Source organism: Lissotriton vulgaris, chromosome 1_1 (assembly GCF_964263255.1).
Source record: "Lissotriton vulgaris chromosome 1_1, aLisVul1.2, whole genome shotgun sequence".
Lineage (NCBI taxonomy): Eukaryota > Metazoa > Chordata > Amphibia > Caudata > Salamandridae > Lissotriton > Lissotriton vulgaris.
In genome coordinates, this window is record NC_141685.1 from 1,212,289,963 (window position 1) to 1,212,305,743 (window position 15,781).

Genomic DNA, 15,781 nt, shown 5'->3' on the forward strand with positions numbered 1-15,781 from the left:
CTCTTCTTCAAAGATTGGTTGAGCAGGTGGTCCTTTCTTCCCATGAGGAGGTGGAGGTGGTGGTGGGGGAACACTAGCAGAAGCAACAATTGAGGCCATTTCTCTAGAATGTAAAAGGGTCTTTCTCTCACCAAGATGAAAGTCAGAGTGAGGAAAGAAGGAGGGTTTTTCATCATTTGGGAAAAGCAAAAGTTCTAAACCAATGAAAAGTGTTAATTTTAGATCACATGACCTAGTATTACATCATTAGGAAACCAAAAGTGAAATGAACCAATGAAAAGTGTTATTACCAAGTCACATGACCTGCTGTGTTTACGTTTCGCGCTTTGCTCCGCTTTCCGGTCCGCTTCCGGGTCCGCTAACTTGGCGCGTCCAATGACGTATTACGCGACAACGCAAAACGTCATGCTAACGTAACAGTTACGCTAAAGGAACGTTTACCGGTTCGCGGACCGAGCCGCGGCTTTAAATTGAGCTAACGGGAAGCTGACCGGTTCGCGGACTGGGAGCGAAACAAAAAAATATTTTTTTAAAAAATTTATAAAAAACATGTAAAATATATTTTAAGATTTAAAGAAGAATACATTTTACAGCTACAGATATTAGCTTTCAAAAAACCATTGAAATTCAATGAAAAAACCATAGGTTATAGAGAATATATAGTTAGGAATTAGCATTTACAAAACCTTGAAAATTCAGTGAAAAAACCATAGGTTATAGACCATATATAGTTAGGGATTAGCATTTACAAAACCTTATTTTACTCGCATAAAACCATTGAAATTCCATATATAGTTAGTTGCACTAACTATATATCGCGCACCCGCAATCCACTGCTGATGATGTCACATATTACATCATTCATGACATGGTCAGTGACATCACTGATGACATCTCAAATGACATCACTGATGACATCACTGATGACATCTCAAATTACATCACTGATGACATCTTAAATTACATCACTGATGACATCTCATTTGACATTACTGATCACATCACTGATGATATCATTCATGTGATAATACGATGAACCTCTTCAGACTCTAATATAACCTTAGATACAATCAGTGTAAACAGACACTCACAGACTGTCACTCATCCATGGAGTTACTCACACACCTAGTCAGTCATGCAAAGAATCAATCACACCTCCATTTCCTCAACTATACAGTTATACACACCTTACTTATTCAAACATATACTAACACACATTTACTCTCTTATACAATCCCTGATACAAGTTCACAATGATCCATACAGCCACTCACACATTCACTGGCTCTTATGCACAGTTATTTATATATGTCAACTCTCACATGTACTGTGTTTTACATATGTACTTACTTTGACATGTAGCACTGAGATATCCATTCACTCACCAATACACTCATGCACACAATCAACCGCCCATACAGCTGTTTCCACATGCACTTTTGAACCCATACATCTAGTGAATCAACTGCTCACACATCTATGCACAGTCACACACCTCCCAGCCACCCACACACACACTCAGTCTCCCATACAAATACTTGGGCAACCAATCAATAACCCATATAGTTACTCATATAGCTACTGATCAACACATGCAGCAGTTTACAGAACAGACATAATGATGCACAAATTAAGACAGTTTAGTCACTAACCAATGCACTCAGTGAGACACATTTAATCACTCATACAGTCAGTCATGCACCTACTAAATCCTTCATCCAGACACTTATACATCCACTCATTCTTCAATTTGTAAGACATATTTTAACTTTACAGAAACATACAGTCACTGGATGTTGTCATCAGTGATGTCATCAGTGATGTCATTTGAGATGTCATCAGTGATGTCATCAGTGATGTCACTGACCATGTCATGAATGATGTAATATGTGACATCATCAGCAGTGGATTGCGGGTGCGCGATATATAGTTAGTGCAACTAACTATATATGGAATTTCAATGGTTTTATGCGAGTAAAATAAGGTTTTGTAAATGCTAATCCCTAACTATATATGGTCTATAACCTATGGTTTTTCACTGAATTTTCAAAGTTTTTTAAATGCTAATTCCTAACTATATATTCTCTATAACCTATGGTTTTTTCATTGAATATATACATATATATATATATATATATAATTTACTATTCCAACTCCAGTCTGCATTAAAAAAGGGAAGGTGCTGAATAGTAAAAATATATAATTTACTATTCCAACTTCATTCTGCCTTAAATAAGGGAACGTGATGAATAGTAAATATATACAATTTACTATTCCAACTCCAGTGAGCATTACATAAGGGAAGGTGCTGGATAGTAGATATATCAAATGTACTATTCCAACTCCAGTCTACATTAAATCAGGGAAGGTGCTGGATAGTAAATATACATAATTTACTATTCCAACTCAAATCTCCATTAAATCAGGGAAGGCGCTGCATAGTAAATATATATAAATTACTATTCCAACTCCAGTCTGCATTAAATAAGGGAAGGTGCTGGATAGTAAATATATACAATTTACTATTACAACTCCAGTCTGCATTAAATCAGGGAAGATGCTGGATAGTAAATATATACAATGTACTATTCCAACTCCAATCTGCATTAAATCAGGGAAGGTGCTGGATAGTAAATATATATAATTTACTATTGCAACTCCAGTCTGCATTAAATCAAGGAAGGTGCTGGATAGTAAAGATATATAATTTACTATTCCAACTCCAGTCTGCATTAAATCAGGGAAGGTGCTGGATAGTAAATATATGTAATTTACTGTTAGAACTCTAATATGCATTAAATCAGGGAAGATTCTGGATAGTAAGTATATATCATCTACTATTCCAACTCCAGCCATTATCAAACTAGGGAAGGTACTGAAGAGCAAATATATATAATTTACTATTCCAAATCCAGTCATTATCAAACTGGGGAAGGTACTGGATAGTATTAAAACATATTTAAGTCTTGTTTTTTAAACAAATATTTATAAATAATTTATATAACAATTTACACTTAGGGGTCGATCCCAATCTGGGTCGGACAGCTCCCCCAGAGCTGTCTGTAGCAATACCTTATGGCCGAATTGTACCAGTAGCGGATACGTCCATGCAAGCAAGTACGATGCGGAAAAGTGCCAAATTCGCGACCGATACGTACGCTCCGAATCCATCCACCTTTTCTGTACGAGCCTGACCCGTGAACACACAATTTGCGTCGCAAGGCACCATAAACATTGTAACTTCTGGCCAGACAAGTACGATGCATACTTCCGACGCGCCGGACGGGTCACCACGTACAGCACGTCACAGCATTCAGTAGAGCTGCATATCAGGTATGAATTCAGCCAGAACACAATCCACAGCTTCGAGACGAACCAGCCAGCAACGGGTATGTCACCAACGTGTCATGAATCCCATTGCGCAGGTCATACCAGTCCTGTACATCTATGACGGGATCAGGAATAGACATGGACTGCGCAGACGGTAAGTCGGACACCCACTATACAAACAAATGATACATACCCGCCAAATGGCACACACACCCAGGGGGTCCAGACCCTGTCCACTAGCAACAGGCCTCCATAGGGATCCCATGGCCACCACAACTGCCACCCCCACCCATAGGGGCATGTTGCCCACTACCACTGCCACCCCACCCATAGGAGCATGTTGCCCACCACCACTGCCACCCCTACCCATATGTGTCATGTTGCCTATCACTACTGCCACCCATACCCATATGTGTCATGTTTCCCACCACCACTGCCACCCCCACCCATAGGGGCAAGTTGCCTACCACCACTGCCACCCCAACCCATAGGGGCATGTTGCCTATCACTACTGCCACCCCTACCCATATGTGTCATGTTGCCCACCACCAATGCCACCTCCACCCATAGGGGAATGTTGCCTGTCACTACTGCCACCCCTACCTGTATGTGTCATGTTGCCCACCACCACTGCCACCCCTACCCATAGGGGCATGTTGCCTAACACTACTGCCACCCCTACCCATAGGGGCATGTTGTCCACCACCACTGCCACCCCCACCCATAGGGGCATGTTGCCTATCACTACTGCCACCCCCACCCAGAGGGGCATGTTGCTCACTACCACTGCCACCCCCACCCATAGGGGCATGTTGCCTATCACTACTGCCACCCTACCCAGATGTGTCATGTTGCCCACCAGCACTGCCACCCCCACCCATAGGGGCATGTGGCCCACCACCACTGGCACGCCCAACCATAGAGGCCTGTTGCCTATCACTACTGCCACCTCCACCCATAGGGGCATGTTGCCCATCACCACTGCCACCCCACCCATAGGGGCATGTTGCCCACCACCACTGCCACCCCTACCCATAGGGGCATGCTGCCTGCCACCACTGCCACCCCCACCTATAGGGATATGTTGCCCACCACCATTGCCACCCCACCCATAGGGGCATGTTGCCTTTCACTACTGCCACCCCTACTCATATGTTTCACATTGCCCTCCACCACTGCCGCCCCCAACCATAGGGGCATGTTGCTCACCACTACTGCCACCCCCACCCATAGGGGCATGTTGCCTATCACTACTGCCACCCCTACCCATATGTGTCATGGTGCCCACCACCATTGCCACCCCTATCCATAGGGGCATGTTGCCTATCACTACGGCCAACCCCACCCATAGGGGCATGTTGCCCACCACCACTGCCACCCCCACCCATAGGGGCATGTTGCCTATCACTACTGCCACCTCCACCCATAGGGGCATGCTGCCCACCACCACTGCCACCCCCACCCATAGGGGCATGTTGCCTATCACTACTGCCAACTCTACCCATATGTGTCATGTTGCCCACCAACACTGCCACCCCCACCGATAGGGACATGTTGCCCACCAACACTGCCACCCCCACCCATAGGGGCATGTTGCCCACCACCACTGCCACCCCCACCCATAGGGGCATGTTGCCTATCACTACTGCCACCCCTACCCATAGGTGTCATGGTAACCACCACTACCTCAACCCATAGGGGAATGTTGCCTGTCACTATTGTCACCCCTACCCATATGTGTCATGTTACCCACCACCACTGCCACCCCTACCCATAGGGGCATGTTGCCTATCACTACTGCAACCCCTACCCATAGGGGCAGGTTGCCCACCACCACTGCCACCCCCACCCATAGGGGCATGTTGCCTATCACTACTGCCACCCCTACCCATATGGGGCATGCTGCCAACCACCACTGCCACCCCCACCCATAGGGGCATGTTACCCATCACTACTGCAACCCCCACCCATAGGGGCATGTTGTCCACCACCACTGCCACCTCCACCCATAGGGGCATGTTGCCTATAACTACTGCAACCCCCACCCATAGGGGCATGTTGCCCACCACCACTGCCACCCCCACCCATAGGGGCATGTTGCCTGTCACCACTGCCACTCCCACCCATTGGGGCATGTTGCCTATCACTACTGCCACCCCTACCCATATGTGTCATGTTGCTCACCACCACTGCCACCCACACCCCCACCCATAGGGGCATGGTGCGTATCACTTTCTGCCACCCCCACCTATAGGGGCATGCTGCCCACCACCACTGCCACCCCCACCCATAGGGGCATGTTGCCTATCACTACTGCCACCTCCACCCATAGGGGCATGTTGCCCACCACCACTGCCACCCCCACCCATAGGGGCATGTTGCCTATAACTACTGCAACCCCTACCCATAGGGGCATGTTGCCCACCACCACTGCCACCACCACCCATAGGGGCATGGTGCCTGCCACCACTGCCACTCCCACCCATTGGGGCATGTTGCCTATCACTACTGCCACCCCTACCCATATGTGTCATGTTGCCCACCACCACTGCCACCCCCACCCCCACCCATAGAGGCATGGTGCGTATCACTACTGCCACCCCCACCCATAGGGGCATTTTGCCCACCACCACTGCCGCCCCCACCCATAGGGGCATGTTGCCTATCACTACTGCCACCTCTACCAATAGGGGCATGTTGCCCACCACCACTGCCACCCCCACCCATAGGGGCATGTTGCCCACCATCACTGCCACCCCCACCCATATGTGTCATGTTGCCCACCAACACTGACACCCCCACGATAGGGACATGTTGCCCACCACCACTGCCCCCCCACCCATAGGGGCATGTTGCCCACCATCACTGCCACCCCCACCCATAGGGGCATGTTGCCTATCACTACTGCCAACCCTACCCATATGTGTCATGTTGCCCTCCAACACTGACACCCCCACCGATAGGGACATGTTGCCCACCACCACTGCCACCCCCACCCATAGGGGCATGTTGCCCACCATCACTGCCACCCCCACCCATATGTGTCATGTTGCCCACCAACACTGACACCCCCACCGATAGGGACATGTTGCCCACCACCACTGCCACCCCCACCCATAGGGGCATGTTGCCCACCATCACTGCCACCCCCACCCATAGGGGCATGTTGCCCACCATCACTGCCACCCCCACCCATAGGGGCATGTTGCTTATCACTACTGCCACCCCTACCCATATGTGTCATGTTGCCCACCACCACTGCCACCCCCACCCATAGGTGCATGTTGCTTATCACTACTGCCACCCCCACCCATAGGGGCATGTTGCCCACCACACCTGCCACCCCCACCCATAGGGGCATGTTGGTTATCACTACTGCCACACCCACCCATAGGGCTCTGTGTGTCTGAAAACATTGACACCCCCACCCAAAAGATGGGTGATGCACCACACATCCATCAAGCATCAACCCCAGGTATGTCAGCAAAATACATTCCCAGTGACATCATGACAACAGTGTGTAGTGTTTGACAAATACCCCCAGCAGTAAATATGGGTCAGAACACCCAATGTAACTACCGACACATGTGTGATCAGAGTGTGGGCTACACAAGTCAAGCTTCACACTAGCACTGTGCTAATGTGCTCAAAATCCCCATCACTGTGTAGATCCCATGTAAAATATGTGGGCACAAACTGCAGCAAAAGTTGGCATTGTGGCAAAGGGTGTAAATCCCCCATTATCACAGTGACCTAAAGTTAAGTGTCATCATGGAAATAGCTTCAAATGCCAAACAGCATGTATGAGTCTTGGTCGCAGAACATGACACACTATTTTCTGGCAAAGTAGTGGTTGTGTCACATACTCACAGAGTTGTGGTGATGCAAACAGTGCCGTGAAAATACAACATACACTCAGCCATGTGCAGAAAAGCAACACCCATGGGGCCTGACATTGCACACAGTGTACAATGACACAAAAGCAGAAGTGACCCTCATAATTAGGCTATCTGGTTTTAGGTTTAAACCAATAATAACTGATAAAACCCCACAGAAAGGAAAATAGCCATCAATGGTGTAAACATATAAACACTGAAAAAACACCTTTGCAACCACAAACTAAGTGTCATTCAAAGAAAGGAAAAGATGAGTGAAAGAATCATTTCCATGTCTTCCTGAAGGTGACAATACAATGTAATTTTTTTATATGCTTCAGGTCTGTGGTCTTTGGTCTAAAGATGCAGTTTTAGAAGCATGTTTTAGGTCTTATTTAGTTATTTTAGTAACTGTTGAGAATCTGGAAATATCGAAATCATATTAGATATTTTGGCTACATTTGGTTTAATTGATGGGTAAAAAGACTGGTTTCATAAGAATCTTTCCTAAATTGTGCCCTAACATTTACCCACAGACAGAGAATGGGTGAAATCCTTTGATACATCAGCCCCCTTTTCTAGTGAGTCAGTGTTGATTGCAAGTGAATTGTCAAACACCCCAAGCTTTAAACATTCAATGCAAGATGTAGTGACACGTATATGTGTAAAGAATGTTGTCACCAAGCATCTGAGATAGTGGTAAAAACATGACACCAGACGTTTGGTAAAAATGGAACGCAGTGCCGCTTAGAATGCTGCTGAAAAAAGTTCCTACCAAGCTCAATAAAGATTGGAGGGATACTGTTTGTATTTGCAGTAATTCAGCTATGTTTGTGAAAAAGCTGTATGATGGTCTGTCTAAATCAATGCCTGAGCTGAAGTGCTTCCCTGTAAGAGATCCTTGTCACTTGCTAGACGGTATGCTGGAAGCATCTTTACAATCTTCAGAGTTACTGAAGAATGCTATTGACTTTGCAGGCCATTCTGGTGCAGTAAAAATGTATTTGGCTCTCACATACCTCATCAGTGCAGGAAGCAAGCAATAATTCAAATTAAATTAAAATACCATAACCACCGGAAAAACACTGTTTCTGTTGTTATTAATGGCGCGAAAATATGTAACCACTGATAACACTGTGTTTTAAGGTATTGAAAAAACTGATAAAACCCCACCAGAATTTACCAAAAATATAAACTGAAAACAGGAAAGCCTACTCATAATGCATACACACGTCTAGAAAGTAGACATACAAAGCAATACCTCCTGTGTACACTGTAGGTGTCAGCCCACAAAATCCAATGCCATGGCAGCAATGGGATAGGACAACCAGGAACAATGTGCAGAATGATGAGATATGACTCATAGGGACAGCAGGAAAAATAGACTAAACATCATCCAGAAAATTGCCCACAACAGCAATTCCAATGCACTGGTGCCAGTGCACAAACACCAACAGGCAACCTCACACTGCACATCTCACACAGCATGTGTGTGTGTGTGTGTGTGTGTCAGTATCCCTAGGCAACTACACAACAAATGAGGGTGGCTGAACCACAATGACACCGATGTGGACACAGTGCCACACAAAAGTAAGCCATCAATTGTGCACCCCTTAGTGGTCAATCAGGCATCGTGATATGATGGGGATACCAACAGACACTTGTGACAAAAGCTGAAATGAAAATCAATTGAAACAGCATGAGACAGACCCACAACAGCACTACCCCTAGGGACCATAAAATGGGGTGACACAAGCCTGCATGAAAAGTCCACTGTGATGTCAAAGGGAGATGCCGTGCAAACTGGGAAACACAGACCGGTGTCCTGTGACTCAAATGTACATCCCACCTACACAAACACCAATCACTAAGCATGGCACATCAACCAGGGACAAAAGTGAGGTAGGGGCCCAGACATGCAACAATTCATATCTGTCCACCCTCAACCCCACAAACCCTGAAATGCACTGATGTGCGTCACTGAAGCCCACATGGACCAGTAACATTGCACTGGCACCTGTGATGAACACAGTAATGTTGTGAGGATCTAAGGTGCACAGACTCATCACACACAGACAGTCTACAAAAACGGTGAATGACAGACATACTGCACAGTATGCGGTACCTGGCCATGACTTCAGACCTCCGTTAACCTTTGAAATCCCTGACACAGTCCCAGGACAATGCAGAAGCCAAGGAGAACCATAAGGCACACATGCAGAAACCTGCCAACATTGCACCTCTGAACCTGACGGGTGGGAGCAGACCCACACACACACACGTCTGAATCACTGAAAGGTACCACCTATGGACATCTACATGATATTGCAAACAAGCAGGTGCTCAGGGGAGCCCTGACTGTGTAACATCTGCATCTGACCACAATATCACCACATCACCACTCAGAACTGACAAATCCTAATGATGATACACACATGAATAGTAGTGTGTTCTGCACCCACATATCAGGGAGGCCCAGACAAAGATGTGTGATGAACACAGGACAACTAAGTAAGCATCACCAACACCAACATATGAAGGGAACATAGCCTGTGTAGAAAAAGGGATGGGAACACACACAGACATGCCCACACAACACACACCATGGGCACTGGCAATGTCACTGAACAACACACTAACTATATGGGACTCAACTCCTGTGGAAGCACATCTGTGCCAAACACAGTTCCAGCAGGTCACAGTCATGTCAGCACCACACTGTAACAGTCACTTATCATGTACCACCCAATGTAGGCACTGGTCACATCCACCTGGGTACAGTAGTGTCCCTTTAGTCACCTTCACAGTCACAATACATATGTCTAGCAACTTGCACAGAGGACACAGTTGACTCCAACACCAATGATGCCCACACCTGCATGTCCAATGGAGATGGGCCCACAGTCAGTGAAAGATACAAATTGGACAATGGGAAGCACATCATATGAGCATGGTGCAAGCCACAGATGTGGCCATGCAAATGAAATGTTAACATCCCTGTACTAAATAAGTTAATCATGACACACCCAGTTAGCTGCAAAGGCTGACATGGATACCAACCTGAACTGGATACATATCTCATGGACCACATGGAGTCCATCACATCAACACCTCAGTACCGACATTGGAAATCCTGCATCATCACAGCAAGGTCATGGTAAACATCATCAGCATAATGTATAGCTCAATCAAATGCACAAGGATTACAAAAAATGCTTTATTCAGCAAAAGTCAAAAAAGAAAGGGAAAGTCCAAAACAAGACTTAGGCCAATGTCCTTTTAAAATGTAAAGTCCAAATAGGGTGTGAGTGACACCTTTCACCCGTTGCTTGCCTGCACTGCTAAGGACTGTGGAAATCCACTCTGAGGGGTATACATAGGGGCAGGCCAGGCACCGCAGGGACAGTATCAGCGCTCATCAGAAGGATGCTATGAAGGTGTGGTGGGTGCAGGAGAGTCAGTAGCAACTGCAGTGGAGGTGGCTGACATGGTTTGTGCCATCACAATTGTGGGGCACAAGTCTGATGGGTGGGTGCCGGAACCACTGCAGTGGGCAGGTCAGGTGTAGTGGGCAGGGTCCTCACTGCAGTGCCCATGTCAGACTGGTTGATTGTGGACTCCACTGCAGTGCCCATCTCCATGGGAGCAAAATGGGGTCCAGGGGAGGTTTGCAGGACAGAGGGGGGTATGCTCCCCATGGCAGTTGCACAGACAGGCTGACCGGGGATGGTGTCAGTTGAAGAGCAAGTGGTAGGGGGGGAGGGCCTGAGCATTTTGGTGTATCTTGTGGGTGGGGGTACCTGGGGCAGGCTATGGTGTGGGAACCTGATGAGTGCTGACCTGGGGGATGGTAGAAGGAGAATGTGCAGTGGAGCTGTGGGGTGCGAGTGGTCTCTTGGTCTTCCGGGTATGGAGTGACTTGTGGGTAGGGGCCTCAGTCTGCCTGCACCTGGGGGAGGGTGTCCGGGTGTGAGGGACACTCCCCTCTGTGTTTGGGGACTTCCTATTCCCCTTGTATACTGCATCTCCTGGATCGGTGGGGAAGAGATCAAGGTCTCACAGGAAGAGCTTCTTTGGAGAAGGGTTTGCAGGTGAGGCAAGGGAAGGGCTCCTGGAGGGTGAGGGATCGGCAGACTGCGGAGTGGTTGTGGATGCTTGTGTGTGTGTGTATGCAAACCATCCCCAGGGATTGTGGTATCAGTCCTCTGACTTTGCTTGTGTGCACGTCTTGACTTAGGTGATTGTGTGCTATCTTTCTGTGTGTTTTTGGGTGACTGTTCCAGTTTGTGTGTGGTGGGGACAGGTAGGGTGCTAGGACTTGTTAATGGGGCAGAGGCAGAAGGGGTAAGGGACTGTTGGAGGAGGGATACTGCTGCTGTCAGGGAGGAAGCCATGGACTGATTGGTCCTCTGCAGGGCAGACATGCCCGATGAGATGCCCTCCATGAACAACACCAGCTGTGTCAACAGACTGATGAGTGCATGGAGGACACTCCGCATTGATGTCTGCCCTACATGGATCTGTTTAAGCAAGTCCACAGACTCCACACTCAGGGCAGCAGGGGACACAGGGACAGGGGGTAAGGTGCCTGGCATGAAGGAGACATGCTCTCAAACACAGGAGCTGCCATGACGGACGGAGAGAGTATCCGTGAGTGCCTTGGGGCTGTTTTCAAATGGTTCCAGCTAAACAGCCTCAAGTGCAACTCAGATAAATCTGAGATACTCTTCTTCAGTTGCTTATATGACCCAGAGTGGCATGAATGGTGGCCTGCTGACATGTTCCCTCCAGCACATTTGTCCCAGATAGCTAAGAATCTGGGAATTAAGATCGACAACGGGCTGACTTTAAGATCCCAGGTTCTGGCCCTCTCAGGAACCTGCTTTGGCCTCCTCAAGATGCTCCGGAAGTTCTTCCCCCTGCTCTCGGAAGAGCACAAGAGAACTACGGTCCAGGCAATAATCGGCTCAAGATTGGATTATTCCAACATCCTATATCTTGGCCTACCGGAGTATCTCCTGCAACGCTTGCAGGTGGTGCAGAACGCGGCCGCGCGGGCTATCTCTGGCCTCCACAGACGTGCCAGAGTATCCAGCCTATTGCAGTCGCTCCATTGGCTGCCCGTCCGGAAGCGGATAGATTTTAAGGCCTTGACAATGGCCCATAAGGCCTTGCATGCCACGGGAGCTCAGTATCTCCAAAGGAGACTTGCCTTTTACTACCCGGCTCGCTCTCTGAAATCTGAGTCTCTGTTCTTAGCTATGGTTCCCCGAGTAAAAAAGGCTCGCATTGGTGGCCGCTCGTTCAGGCTGCGAGCTCCGCAGCTTTGGAACTCTCTTCCACTGTCACTGCGCAGTACATCCAATTTACTGGCCTTCAGGAAGGGCCTTAAAACATGGCTCTTTGCCCGATAGTGTTCCTTCTTTGCAGTGTTGGATCTCTCTATTCCCTGTAGGAGCTCCGCTTTTTGTTGTAGTCTGAGCTGCTGTGGTTCTCAGCTGAGGTGGATGGTGCTGAGGACTGCTCTGTGTGGCTCCCCTCACCCTCCATGCCACTGGGTCCCTCCGACTCCTCGGATGCTGGCCCAGGCAGGCTGTGCAACTCCTCCAGTTCCGTGGCGCTGTATCCTCCTGTGCCTGTGGATGTATCTGCATATGATTTTGAAAACAAGACCCGCATTAGTCACCTGCACTTACTGCACACAAGACAGTGATTACAGCACATTACAGGGCATGCACTGGCATCTTCAGCTGATAATTGCTCAAACTGCCCACACTGGTGTACAAAAGGCAATAGCCTGTCTGAGCATCAGACATGGCACCCATATCCCTCCAGTACCTGTACCCATATGTCTGTTGCATCTTGGCTGATAATACCCCAAAGTGCACACATGGACCACCTACACAGTTGTTGGACATGCAAGTGACCAAGTAGAAGTTCATTACTATACACACATCACATCACATGCCACTCACTCAGTACAGGTTTCAGGATGAATGGATGGCCAGAGTCACATTTCACAATCTTTTGATGCCTAGCAGCACCAAGGATGTCCTCACGTCCTGATTATCAATGATACAACGGGGTGCATGGAGCACCTTAGACACCGATGCAGATCCCTCTTAGCAAGTCAATGCCCTGGCACAGGCATGCATTGTAAGTCAGTCTTCACTGCCACATGTCAAACGGGCAGGGTATCCGGACAACATTAGTCTGCACTGTGTCACAATCATAGTTCATGCCCATAGAAAACTCTGCAGCTGACAAGTGCACCTGTTTCTTGGACTATGATGAACCCACATCACTAAAATCTGACATATGAGTGACTGCAAACACAACCACCTGAATATGAGCGCCTCGCAGTCTGCTGCGAATGAAAAACAGCTACCTGAAAATCACTGTTGCATACAGTATTGTGCACAGTTAGGTGAGCACACCCCTATATGTTGCACATGTATAATCCCCATAGTCACATCTCAGATGTCCTGCTGATTCTAAACTCATCGACACACCAGTTGCCACAAAAAGAAAGCAACACCACAATGACATCCAGTCAGACACCTGATGGCACATTTCAGTAATCACAATCAGTAGGTTGATACATGGGAGTGTGAGTACAGAGTCTCCCAATGCCGTGGAGTGGGCATGACTGCCCAGGTAAACCTGAAACAGTGTATAGGCCTGGACAGTAGGAAGTTATTGGGGCAAGTGTGACACACTTGAAAAAACATACTCCTGAAGCCACTACATGGACCCACCTGCTGCATGGATGTGTTTTGAAAACCCCAGAAACATGTGGTGACCCAGACCAGCAATTGGAACACATATGAAAGGCACACACAGAACATGTCAGAGACCAGGCATTGTGCATACAATAAACCCACCCAAGAAGCACACATCTGAGTCCCAGTAACATATGCTGTGCAGGACCTTAGACATGGCCGACTGCAGGGACACAGTGCCCAAGTGAGGAAAGTCACAGACTGTAGGGGCCACAACTGTTGGGCAAATGAGGAGTGTGACTTACACAATTGAGGGACATGAGCCCAGGACTACTAAACCAACGTAATGTGGAAGCATGACCAGGCCAAAAGTCTTCAAGTAGCATGTCAGACATTGTTCACAGATTCAGCATGGACCTACCCCCTTCTTGCTACTGTCTGGCCTTCAATTTCCCATTCAGATCCTGGAAGACCACCGTCAGAATCCGGAGCAGTTGGGGTCAGGGTCCGAAGTTCTCCCCTATAGCGAGGAGGTGGCAGCTTCAGCTGGACCCTTGCAATCCTCCGGGTCCAGCCACGTAGGTCCTGCCACCTCTTCTTGCAGTTGAGGATCTGGCACTTGTAGACCCCCACTGACCTTACTGCCTGGGCGATGGTCAGCCAGATCTCCTGCTTCTGGTGGGCATCAACCTATGAGGATGACAACGTGAAGAGGACATTAGCACACATGCACATAATTGTGCTGTATACAGTTGAAAATATATGTAGTCATCACAAAGCTAAAAGACGTACACAGGTAGTGCACCCAAAGAAATGTGCATTTGTGCTGCTGATCTGACATAGTAACATTGCCTGGGAATTAAAGGCTACCACTACTGCACTTTTCCCACAGGACACCTGTTCATCACATGTACCTACATCATTTGGGTGCTGAAAGTACTCAGTGCATATGCTTCCCACTCCTGTGCACACTTCTATCACTGCTAGTCAGACAATTTGCACAATTGGTAGGCAGTGGACTGCACACTCACCTGCTCCCCTCGTTTCCCATACAGCTTGCAGTACTGTGGGAGGACCCCGTCCAGCTGGGTCTGGTTCTCCTCCTCTGTGAATGCTTGGGCCCTCTCCAGAGTACGTGCCATTGCAGTATCCAGAAGACAGCAGCAGTGGTATCAGAGATGTGGTCCTGTAGCATGTAGTGCAGGCAAGTGAGTTCCCTGGGGGCCTGCCAGCCTTAAATCAGTGCTGCAGAGGCAGTATCTAAGACATTACTTATTACTGATAGGTCCGACATGGTTGCATTCTATGACTCTGTCCAATCCATGGAATTGTAGGACTCGTACACGTCTTCCGCATCGTTCAATATTTCACCTTCATGACACCCTAGTATTGCAACATTATTGTAGGCATCCAACTGAATTCCCAGTGCACGACTTGTACGATTTTTGAATTGGCGCCCGTCTCCATGACAGTCCATTGCCAACGGGTGCCCCCATTGGCAAACTGACTATACGAAGGATATTTTTTAAAAGCACATGCATCCTTCTCAATACGATTCTATGGGCTAGCTGTGCGCACAGCTCGGTCCAGAACTGCATGACGGGTCTCTGTAGAAGTCACCCGCATCAGGTCACATTGCATACGCGTTGTAAATGCATAAACCGAGCCATGCGCATGCATAGCCCATTGCCTTCAATGTGAACCAACGTGGGTGACTGTAATGCATATGTGTCATGCAGTCAATGGACAGGGCATGCGCACTACTCAGTACATGCATGTAAGGCACATCTGCATACAAGTCACCCGCGTCAGTTCACATTGGTGTGACTTGCAGATGGATACCACACAGATTTC